This window comes from Coloeus monedula (genome assembly GCF_965178545.1).
Source record: "Coloeus monedula genome assembly, chromosome: Z".
Classification (NCBI taxonomy): domain Eukaryota; kingdom Metazoa; phylum Chordata; class Aves; order Passeriformes; family Corvidae; genus Coloeus; species Coloeus monedula.
This window is the reverse complement of record NC_138822.1, coordinates 11,702,854-11,715,559: the sequence shown is the minus strand read 5'-3', so window position 1 is coordinate 11,715,559 and position 12,706 is coordinate 11,702,854. Positions and strand designations below refer to the sequence as shown.

General features: G+C 39.2%; 1 long non-coding RNA gene across 1 annotated transcript; it reads left to right on the top strand.

Moving 5' to 3' along the window:
* The first annotated feature begins 3,268 nt into the window (after window positions 1-3,268).
* LOC309585383 lies at window positions 3,269-9,971 on the top strand. The gene is made up of 3 exons (XR_014227291.1): window positions 3,269-3,369; window positions 4,546-4,586; window positions 9,753-9,971. It is a non-coding gene; the product is annotated as an uncharacterized lncRNA (long non-coding RNA).
* The last annotated feature ends 2,735 nt before the right edge of the window (window positions 9,972-12,706 follow it).

Below are 12,706 nucleotides of genomic sequence, written 5' to 3'. Positions count from 1 at the left end.
AATTTTTGTTCTTAATTTTAGCATTGAAGGAAATGTTACAGATCAAGTACAATTTCTTTCAAAACAAGAGCACACAAAGAAAATGGTAGTAGTTGTAGCAGTAATAATAATAATAATAATGCAAAAATGTAAAGAATATTCATTAGCCAGTTCAGGCTAAGAAATGCATGACATAAGTAGATTCGTTTTCCTCCAGCAGATAGGGTGCACCTTTCTTCTATGCAGTTTGCCAGCATACACTGACTACTGGGTTATAACCAATTGTGTGACATGGTTTACTTGGAATCCATCCTCAGATTTTTGCCATACACACTGGCCAGTCCTATCAATCATTTCCAACATGAAAGACACATTGTCTAACTCCTGCCCAGCTGCACAGATTTTCATGTTACTAATTTGAATTATTTACAGTGTATGAGCTTACCCTAAGAATTGTGCAATGCAGTGTATTGTTTCCCTCTTGGCAGTGTTTATAGCTGAAAGAGAGGAGCTACTGTAATTTTTGAAAATTGACATAATATCTGTTTATGATGCCTTATTAGCACATGCTGAACCCATTTGCACTATCACCTGCTTTTAAACTAGATAATATGAGCACTGGAGAAATGTTGGCTGCTGTAGCACATGAAGATATAATTCAGACTCATACATCCTCTCTTCTGGGAGAGTTGGGCAAGAGAGAAAGGCCCAAGAAATTCCATGCTGTTAAGCAGATTTCAGATTTGCTTTGTGAAAATCCCTGTCATGCAATAAACCATGCATTGAATAAACTGTGAGTAAAAATAGCTTTGTTATGCTTTTAAGTTTCTGGCATATCTCACCAAAATATGTGGAGCTAAGGCAAAATGGCTCTCCAATTTTAGGGAGATCTCCTACTGCTGACCAAGTAGCAGTGGCAGTAGTGGTGCTGTCTCATAGACTGAATTTTTATCACTGCATTATCCACTGTTTCTCAGAGCAGATGCTTCTTGATTTGTGCCAAAATGCACTACATTCAAGCCAGTGACATCCATATGAAACAGTTTAACCCACAGTTAATCTACTATGTGGTCACTGTTTTCTTGTGCTTTCAAGTGTGTCACTGTATATGAGAATAAAATATTAGGTAATGCTGCTTTAACAACTGTAACTAAACCCCTATCACAATGACAAGCCACAAATAATATGTTACAGAGCAAAAGGGGGAAAAGTACAGGGTTTTTTTTCATGGTGAAAACTGCTATGGGATTAGTATCAGTGATATTCATTTTGTTAATATATGGAGTAGCTTTTGCATCAGTATGCATGTAAATGGATTTCTAGAAACTGACTGTCTCTGGTTAAACTTGGACAAGTCCTAGAAGAAATACCTTTGAATGATTTATTTTTCTTCATCACTCATTTTACCATTTCAGCAAATATCTGACATCTTTTTGTTTAGAAAATGATTTCACACAGCAAACAAAAAAGCAGTGTGTAATACAATTGCTTAAAATGAGTCATTTGGGGGTTGATCCAAAGTCCTTTGAAGTCAGTGAGAGGTTGCCATTGACAGCAGTACCTTTTGAATCAGATCCTCTAAGGGATAGATATAATAAAAGCTGATGACAAAGAAGAAGGTAAGGCTAAAAGGTAGATAAAAGGAGATGAAAGGGGGGGAAAATTGCCACACTCACCCAGCTTCATACCACTTGCAGTAAATCCATTAGGATATTTAACCACCTAAGATAAGTAAGTTTCTCTTTACTGTGGTCTATTAAGTGATAGGGAGAATACACAAACAATATCACAGATTTTCTGTCAAGGCAGGCCACCAGACCATGTTCAAAAGTGATGTTCAAAAAGCATTGCACTTGCAGAGGCTGTCACTGATTTACGAGCCAATACAGGCTGCAGTGAAACACACATGAGAGGTTCAGTGTCTTCCCATGGGTGGGTCTTTCTTCATAACCTCTCTTCAGCCAAGCAGTGCAATGCCACAGAGCCACAACACACCACAACTCAAATGCCTTTTCAAATACTATTCTCTTTTTATGGATAGCTCTTTTCTTCTTGAAAGAGCCTTCTTCCAAATATGATCTTTAAGTACACTTTACTTCTCTGTTTATTTATTTGGGATTTTTGGTAGAAATCTTTTCTTTCATTTGCACCCTTCTGCAGCATCCATTCTTCAGCACTGTGTTTTAAGTATGTATTCTTCAGCTAGAACATGCTGACGTTTAAGCAAACATAAAATATTTTTTTCAATCTTAGATGGCATTTTTAAATATTAATATGCATTTATGGAAATATGTGCTGGTAAAAGGCATCTCATTAATATCAAGACAATCCCTGTCAACGTAGTTTTGAGACACTGTTTTCTGAGCTATGTGTTTATAACAGCATGCACACTTCCTGTAGCTCTCGTCTGCATTTTCCTGCTATGTATACATAGTCCAGCTGGGAAGAAATATGAGCGCCTCCAGCTGAAGGCCAAGTCAAATACTAGGTCTTCATGTGTCTTTGAATTTCTAATAATCCCACACAGAGAGTAATAGTACGGTCAAACACATGCAGCTAGCTTTGAATATCTGATTCATTTAAATGCTCTTAACTTCCACATTTGTATCAACCTTGAACTTCATATTCAATTTCTAAAAAACACTCCTATTTTATTTCCTTAAGCAATATGCCTTAAATGCCTTTCAACTGAGTCCATAAATATTTAACAGTTATGTCCTTCCTTAGATTTTTCTAATAGATCTTTCAGAATCTTCAGGTTTGAGTGTAGGTAACAAAATACAATCAGCTAGTTATAGTATGCTATAATCTGAGTAATGTGAGGTCAGGTTTATTTTGAAAGCTCACAATCTAGACTTTACTTCCATGATTTATTACATCACAGCTGAAAAAAATCGGCATTAAGTAGGACTAGGACTACCTTACACAGTGCACTGTGAACACATGTACCTGAAATAAATGAAATGACAAACATTTTCCCCAAGCAGTGTTAAATACCAGTGAAGATTTAGAGAGCAGAAGCACTGACCTATTTAGGACTGTCTGCTGGGGGACTGGGCAGGCTTCCCATCCCTATGTCCTTAGATGGAAAGAAAGCGTTTGACTGTGCTATATTGAAGAATCTAATATTTTTCAAAGATTTATAATTTTTACCTAACCTTTATTCACAAAGGCACTCTAAGCAAAGGAAAGCGGTATCATTCAATCAAGACTTTATTTTTGTGCTCCAGACAATTTGGTCTATGGTAACTAAAATTATCATCAAGGGTCAAGTAATGCCTAGTGATAAATTTGGCACAAGTGTGGGACGATCACTTTTGTTTGTACATAACCACAGAGACTCTATGCTTTGAGCAAGGTTTACTTGATTATTCAGGGGAACTCACACAGGTAAGGAGGAACATGTATTAATGTGATTAAATACTTATGCAAATGAAGAATCTTGGGTATATTTCCAAAGACTCAATGAACATGCTGGAAAATTTTACTCTGATCTAAAGGTACAAAAACAAGTGTGTCAGATTTTTTCTTTCACTATGAGTTTTGTTTTATTTTAAAGGAGTTTCAACTTGTATGATAAAATTGGTTAAATTGATAAGGGTTTTTTTTAAATTTCTTGCCGTTTATCCCTGGATTCAGTTATCAAAGCTATAAATTACAAAGTATAGTCATATTTTCTGAATGCTAAATATTCTGACAGAAATTCATACTGATAAGTATTAAAAAGTTGGTAGTTTTTCCAAGTTTGACTTATTAAAAATGAATAAACAGAAATTTTCATTGTATTTCTGGAACAAATAAATATGTGCTTACACACACCTATTCTCTGAAAATATACATTCTTAGCAGCATGTATAGATTATATATCAAGGATATTATGAAATGAAGGAAGAAATAAAATCATATTTGGTCATCTTTTCTCTCTGCAACATTTTCTACAAAGGCTTCAAGGATTAAAAGCTGCTATTGTGCCAAAAGACCGCTTGAATCAACATCATCAGCAAGGCAGTGGGCATCTCTATAAAAGGGGTCTTTTGAGATGCATGTTCAGTGATTTTTGGAATATTTCAGCTTTTGTCATGTTCTGGTTTTGGCTGGGGTAGAATTAACTTTCTTCACAGTGGCTGGTATGGGGCTGTGTTTTGAATTTGTGCTGAACACAGGGTTGATAACACAGAGTTGTATTTGTTATTGCTGAGCAGGGCTCACACAGAGCCAAGGCCTTTTCTGCTGTTTGTACTTCCACACTGGTGAGGAAGTTGGGGGTGCCTGGGAGGCTGGGAGGAGACACAGCTGGGACAGGTGACCCCAACTGACCAGAGAGATATTCCACACCATGTGACATCATGGTCAGTACATAAAGCTGGGGGGAAGAAAGAAGAAGTGGGGAAAGGTTGGAGAGATGACATTTATCCAAGAAAGTGTTACGCATTATGGGGCCGTGCTTTCCTGGAGATGGCTGAACACCTGCCTGCCCATGCGAAGCAATGAAATAATTCCTTGTTTTAATTTGTTTGTGTTCATGGTTTTTGTTTTCCCCATTAAACTGTCTTTATCTCCATCCAGAAACTTTCCAGCTCCCAATTCTCTCCCTATTCCTGCTGGTGGTGAGTGAGAGGTTGCCTGGGGCTTGGTGGCTGGCTGGGGTTGGGCCATGACATATCATTAGACAATAGTGGCTTCTTTTGGTGGGGCTGGTTTGGGTTTTTTTGCATGCATGGCTTTGGTTTTCTGACATCAATCAAGTACATGATGTAAGCTTATCATGCTGGAGTTGTGCACTCTGGTATTTGCTGCTTTTTTTTATGCTGTGCATGACTTTCTTTATGGCAAAGAAATAATTATAGAGTTGTCATTGTATCCCAGTACCTTTCAGAAGCCTTAAGAGGTAGACAGAGTAAATCTGGACTTTTCAAAACAGCAACAGAAGCTGAACAAAAATTATTATAAGGTTCACTCGCATGACAGCTGTTAGATAAGAAATGGTCTGAATGCCAGAACACCCCTGGTGAATGTTTAGCAACTGCTAAGGAATTAGTGATGCTTCTTAAAAGCTTTTCCATGAGATTACATTTGAAACTAATATATTATAGGATCAAAATGTGGGAAAAAGGCTGTTCTTCAGATGGTCAAGCTCTGTGTCCCAAGTCACCACAAATTTGTCAACTCAGGATAGTATTTCTCACAGCAGAGGCCAAGTGGCAGCATGAGCTGGGAGCCCAGAGGCCATGAGGCTCAGCAGTGTCCCTGAGTATCTCTGCGTATGGCCCAGAACCTTCTGCCTGTTCTTCTGCTGGCCCACATGAAGGGAAGTGGGCCCAGCCTGAAGGTGCCGTGGCTCCTGAATGGCTTGCATGGCAGGGAAAGGATGCAGGGAGGTCAGATCCATTCCTGTTAGATCAGGCTTCTCAGGGCCAAAATCAGTTTGTTTTAACTCAGTTCCCTCCAGCTCACACAGCATGCCAAGTGCTGCAGCCCAATCACCACCCTGGTGGACCCACATCTGTCATACACTGGGGAACCAAAACAGGACATATTTGCCCTCCCTGCATTCCAGGTGTGGTCTCACAAGCGAAACCCCACAAGTGAAACATTTACCCAGCATCCCCAATCCCACTTTCTCCTTCCACACTGATGGAACTACTTATGAATCTGGGGATGAGTTCCACTGCCTACACACAGGTGCTGTTAAGTGATGGCCACTCCCAGACCTTCACGTGTCTGAGACACCCACTATCTTTGTGCATAGGTGATGTCAGTGTTTGGGAATCCTGTGGCTTTCTGGAATGGCAGCTGGAAAACCATGTCACTGACATCCTTATATGGGCAGCTGAGTCCGTCCATCAGTGCTCAATTGCAGAAAGACACTCTAGGAGATGCTCTCATCCTGGAAGTCAGGAGATACTCTAACATCTTTCTCTGTATCTTTCAAGGCAAAGCTGGTGGCCTCAAAAAAGTCATCCTGTAACACATACCCAGCCACTCACTCAATTTATCACGTGCCTTTATCTGTGATTTTTATCAGTCTCTCTACCCGAAACACTCCTCACCTGCACAAACTTCAGTGCTAGTCCATTCTTTATTTGTCCTCCCTGTCACGAACACCAAAATGTCGTGATTTAGAGTCCTGGTTTACAGCTATGCCAAAGAGCTGTATTTAGCATAGGGTATGTGGGGGGGTATGTTGAGTGTTTCTTCATATATTGCTGAGGCATAAAACTGCCAGGAGGAAACTGAGAAGGGAAATTTGCAGGTAGAGTAATAAAGGAGGAAAAGACATGCTGTAATTCTGCCAATTCCATTGAATTTAAAAGCAGAGTAGAATTCCAGGATAATAAAGTTCCTAGAATTTGTGTGAAAACTGGCAGCTGGATAGAGGCCAGAAATACTCCCAGTGCCCCCGCAAAGGGGAAGAGTGGCTGTACTCAGCCATAACTGGCCAGCAGTGCACAAGCAGCACCAGAGCAGACTGGTCCCCCTTGCAATGGGGTCAGCAGAAGGGTAGAGAAGCAGCACTGACTACGTGGATGGCACTGTAAATGCAGGATAAAGCATGCTGCTCTGTAGAAATACAGGTTTCATTAGTTCTCCTATTCAGGGAAAACTATTTTTTATAAACAGAAGGAGCAAACCATCAGTAAGCTCATGGAACTAACAAATGTGGTGCTTGATTGTTCTGTTTGTCTAAACACCTTCACCTCTAGCCCTTCCTTTTTCTGCCAATTTACACTGATGTTTTTAGAGGCAGAGCTTGTCATGCTGCAGTATCTTTACCATTATTAAGAACATTTTCGTCAGCAACTGTTCTTAATAATCATGAAAGTCCCACAGCGAGACTCCAAATATATCTACAGTACAGTTGACTGATTTGGAGCCCTAAATAACCCAGATGAGTAGGTGAGCTGATCTGGAGCTGTCAAAACTGGCTCAGCACCACAGATGTGTCTAACAACAAACTGAATAAACAATGTCAAGAGAAACCAATAAGGTATTAACACAGGCACTGACAGCAGGTCTTGGACCTCACAATTAGCTACCTGCAAATAAAATCTGTGCAATGCTTGGAACTACAACAGGCTAAGACAAGTTAGAGCTCAGTCAAGTGGTTTAGTTTTGATTTGGGTTTTTTGTGGCAGAGAGGACAGAGCTCACGCCAAGCTCTGTAAAAAACTGGAGACTGTAGTTCCTTGTTTGGTGGTAGGGTCCACATGACTTTATTTTTAAGGTTTGGTTTTTTTCCCTACTGGACCGGCTCCTCAGTTCAGGGTCATCTTGTATCCTTGTGGTGTCCTGGGCTGGCAGCTAAAGGAGTGACTGATGAAAGGGAAAGACTCAGCTTTCTACGCCTTCATTGCTACTGAACACACTGTTGTGAGACTGTAGGTTTAGTTTCTGCTATTTGGCCATTTGGAATAACCCAGAGATCATCACCTTTGTAGAAGGTTTTGTAATTAGCATGAATGGCTCCCAACAGCCTAAGACAGTTATGCAGAGCTGTACAAAATGCCAAAGCTCATTTTCCAAGTAATCGCTACACTGTTTTCATCTGGTCCTTCTAAAACTCAAGCATAATCTCCTCCTGAGCCCAGTGAGACTTAGGGAGAAGGACATTTCTCCATTTCTTTGTTCCCTGAACTGGCTTTGGAAAAATCTTCCCATGGCACACACAATAGAGATATCACACCATGCTTGTTTGGCTTTCTGACAACACTGAAACAGACACTCCTGTATTCCTGATCAGTGGTACTGTGCCTCCAAGCAAGCTGTATTGCGCTGTGAGCTGGTCTCTGCCATAAAAATCCACAAATGATGTACATAAATGCATATACATACATTCATTTATATTCCCAGCACAGCAGATGAAATAATTCTGCACCGTGTATATTTTTGTGCTGTTAAGGTGCACTGTTGCTTTGCAAGCAAAACAGTAGATCTTTCATTTGCGGGTGACATTGCACAAAGTGCTTATAATTCAGTGTTAGCTTATCAGCCGTCCAATCTCCCACTCCAGGGAATGTGTCAACCATCAAAAGGAGTGGAGGAGGTGTGCTGAATCTTAATGGCTTCTATTTCATCAGACTCACTTTCTTAAGGGCATTTAATCAATGAGGACAAGTAGTAGGCAGATTTTTAAATAAATGTGTCACTTTAGGTTAATCTGCAGTACAGTTGAATGTATTTGTTTATGCGATTCTCCGAATATGTTCCTCTGCTGCTCAGCTGAATTGATAATCTGTAAATCAAAACATGTTACAAGTAGTTTCAAACTAGCCCTTGAGCAATGACTTCATTTGACCTACTGGTATCTAAACCATTCAGAAGTTTCAGATCCAAGGGTGTTTAATGTCAGTTTTGTGTTCAGCAGAGTTTCAAGTAAGCTTTTGGTTCAGTGAATCCAAATTGGGTTTTGGTCCTTGAAGGCTTATAGAAATATTTTTGTGGAGCTTTTTTTTTTTTTTTTTCATGTGGCAGGTTTTTCCTGGTTTTTTTTTATTTTTTCTTTTCCTTTTGTGAGGCAGTCTTTGGGGAAAAAAAGATCACAACCATTTGCCATATTTAAGCATTGACTCTTATTATTACTTAGTCTCATACAGCAATTAATGTAACTGTATGATAGGAGAAAATAGGTAACTTTTTAGGAGCATATTTACTTTTAAAACTGTGAAAACACAAAACCAGATAAAATTGGTCAGATGAGTATGTAGATAAATTCACTTGTGCTCATGCAGGTGATAAGCAGCTACCCATGAGTTCTGATTTATGATGTTAACTCCCTGCCAATTAAAACACTGACACCATTTATCCTTCCCGCTCACATAGGAGAAAAAGATTATCAAAATATTCATGGAGGAAAAAAGGATCATGCATTAGCATATATTAATCATGTTTAATCTATTGTAAAATGGATCTAAATTATAATTATACCAATATATATCAGCACTCAGAGAGAAGTAAACTGGCAAACTAGTGGAAAAAAAAGCTAGCCCATCTGTACTTCAGACTTCCACTTATGCAAAACTTTGGCAAGGCTGCTTTGATTTACACTGATATGAACAAGATTATAATCAAACCTAACAGCTAGACTGTATGCTATTTGTGGTACTCAGCTGTGAGAACATATAAGGCCTGAATGTGTAGTCAAAATCCCCTTGGAGACCAAAGCAAACTTCACCTGCACAATGACCACAGGGCTGTACTGTAATAGTGTAGAAATTATTCTGCGCTGTAATAGAAAATTTTTACCTACAGCCATTTATGGACGTCTTTTGCAGAAATACTCTGTAGATTGAAGCGAGTGACATTGCAAAGGACATCTGTGATTACAATAGGCTGCTTGTGTTATATAATATAAATCATCTGAGCATGGGCATCCAACCAGAATATGACTTTCCAGTTCATGTGAGGAGTAATTAGATTGGCGGGAGCGCACCATGCGCAGAGTAGTGAAATAAAATAAAATGCATCAATGGATCTCATAGACAAAACAGAAAATAGGGCTGAGGAGGTGTTACAGGTGCTCTCAGCAATATTCTTATAATTTTAAGGGTGATTTTCACGTGACCTTAACCTGCACAAATGCTCTGTTTCCAAACTATGTAGCACTAGCTTATAAACATATATATAATGAGTACTTTCATATCTGTATTTATGTACTGATTTGTATCCCAACTTCGCTTCTCTCTGTTCAAGTTAAACTAATTTCTGTGCATTCCACTCGTAATGTGCAATTAGCTTCCTGAGACTGAAATCTATTTTACTTTCTTACCTTTCAGGAGGCTTTGAAGACCCCTTTGAAGACAAAAAACACTGCATCACTTAGAGAAGGATCTTTAATATGGATCCGAATGCCATGTAAATCAAACCATTCTGTAAACTGTGCTTCAATCTCTTTAAACAGATCTCCGTGTTAGCTTTAACATCATTATGCCCCATTGTGATGAAAATGGACTTTCTGTATCCTGTGATAATGAAAATAGCCACTTTATGCAGTTTCTGTCTGCAATTATCCAGGCTTTTCTCAGACTCTAGAGGAATCTAAGCTAATTGCTTTGGGACTTTTTCTACATTTCCATAAATTCTTTGTTAATTTTTCATGAGAAACTGTTATTGCAGTTGGCCTTAAAGTTCCCATTGTATTCAATAATGTAAAGAAGTCATTATGAAAACATAACCAATTCACTAGTGTCTCCATCAAAGCTACACTCTTTTATATACATGTATTAGGTGAGACCAAATGACTCTTTTTTTTTTTTTTTTGTATTTTGATACATGCTTTTCTTCTGAGTTTACTCAAAGCAAATTTAAAAGTCCTTCTATGTGGTGCATTATTGTCATTATAGGACATGAACTGAGTTTGCTTTATCTCAGGGCAACCTTCTCAATGCAAAAAGCAGCAGATTTGCATTCATTTTGGTGGCATCATGCCAGTTTACACTCCCTACAGCACCAGCCTCAATGAGATCTGTGCTTTAACAAAAACAGCAGTGCAGTCCACTGAGACACCACTTTAAAAGTCCCTGAATCACATGAAACTGGCTTGGCCCCCTCAGAACCCTGAAAAACACTAACAGCAATGAAAGCACCTACGCATTTTAAGAGCTTATTGAGTGTAACTGATTTTCACCTTCTAGCTCTTTCTGTTGCAATAATAAAATACCGCCATTTTTGTAATCAGATATGTCACACTGCCAGCTCTGAAGCAGCTAAGGCAATATGCAGTGCAAGACACACCTTCACAATGATTTTCTCTTGAACATTGCAACAGAAGAATACATAAACTACTGAGAAACAAAAGAAAAGTACCACTGTGAAAAAAATCTCACTGAAAAATCAGGATAGGCCAGTATTTTCCTAGTTAAAGAATACTGCTTAGAGATATGGTTCATGGAAAGCACAGGTTTTGCTGATATCAGTAGAAGCCATTATAGATTAGAACTGAATCATTTAATGACCTGTCTTTCTCCAAGGTCCTCTAAGGTCTGATTGTGGAAAAAGGCAAGGGATTCTAAGCAAAACTCAGAAATCTCTAAGGTTTGACTCAGAAACATGCTCACAAATCCCACTGCTTATCCTAAGCTTTTCTAAACCTTTTTCGTGTGGTAATGAAGCAGAGGATCATTGCATGATTGGATCTCTTATTCTCTTTTAGGTAGGTGGTCTAAAATAAAAGAAAAGCAATATTGCTTGTGATATTTACCTTATAATTAAATGAAAAAGCCTTAAATAAGTAAAATGTTAATACACTTTTTGCTTTCTCACCAAAAAGATAAAGCTGGCTTCAATCTTGTCCCCAGATTAAGTTTTTTCACATTTGTTACTGATTTTCCAGTGCTGGAGACTATCAATTCAAGACCTGTGCCCTTCCATAATTCCCAGGAGCTGTGGTGCTTTATTCTCCAAGGAAGTGACTGATGTGAACAGGAATATTGACAGCATATGGCACCACTCAGGATGCCTGAAGTGGATGGCATGTTGCACTGGAGGGAGATTTACTCTGTTTCAGTTCTTGTGCGTGCTCCCGAGCAGGCATATTCCCAGCCTCTCTCCGACGGCAGTTTTACTACCGCTGCTTTTCGAGGATTTGCTGCCACTGATGCTAATGACGAGACAAGTGAAAGGAGCTGTACAGCAGCTACTAGGCTGAGATTTTGGCTTATAAAAGAGTCTCAACTTTTGGGTTTTTCATTACTCTAGTAATAGCAAAAATAATGAGCGGTATTAGGACTCTAAGCCTTCCATGTATTCAATTTCAAAAGTGCTTGAGCACTTTACTACTCTACCATCTCTACCTTATCCACAGCACTGGATACATAAGTTTTTTCCCAAGAAGTACATCCACCCTCTCCACATTGGTTTTCTTCCATACAAAATTGGGTTTGCTTTGAAAGAGAGGAATGATTGGAAGGCCTGTGGTCACCCAAAATTCTTCACCTGTAGAAAGATTAATTGTCTTAACAGCTGGTCTGCCTCTCTTTTCACCATCTTCTCTCCAGTATCTGCTCCACGCAGCAAATCTGACCCCATGCATTGAGGGTGGATCAGGGAGGAAAAATGGATTCACTGGCAGGGGTGGTCTCTCAATTCATAAGGGATGTGCAGTTGTGTTTTTCCCTGTAGTTGCTGAGTGGACCAGAGGATACAGGATATTATTTGGGATGGCTAAACAAGCTGTTAACTGAGAAGGGTGGAAGAAAGATTATAGAAGAGAGGACAGTCATGAAGTACTGGAAACTAAGAGATACACGTAAGAAAGGAGATGTAAACACCTGCTTGTATGAATATGTATTTTCATCTGTCTACTCACAGGACTGAGGCAGGAGACAAAAGCAAGAAGGCAAAGAGGAGTGGAAGGGTGCAAATGCAGGAAGCACTTCCAAGATTTTTGCTCAAGAGTACAGCAATGGCCAATGTTTATTGTACAAACGGCTGCAGCAATGCAGGAAAACAGACTTTGAGCTTCTGGGGAATGTTTGGCTGTGCTTCCCTAAGCAAGTCATGCTGCTTTGCTTGCGCACAATAATTACAACAGGCTTTACAGACTGTAGCTTATTTACTGGAAAAAAAAAATTTCACTTGGGTAAATTCAGTCCAGCAGACCAGGTTTATTGTATCCTGAATATATTCACAAGTTCATAACAGGCTAGGTAGTTCCTTCTTTTGTAGCTGGGTTGTCTTGGAGGGTTTTTTTTACATGTCAGTTTCTTTCTAGCTTTGGTATTTTGTTGCT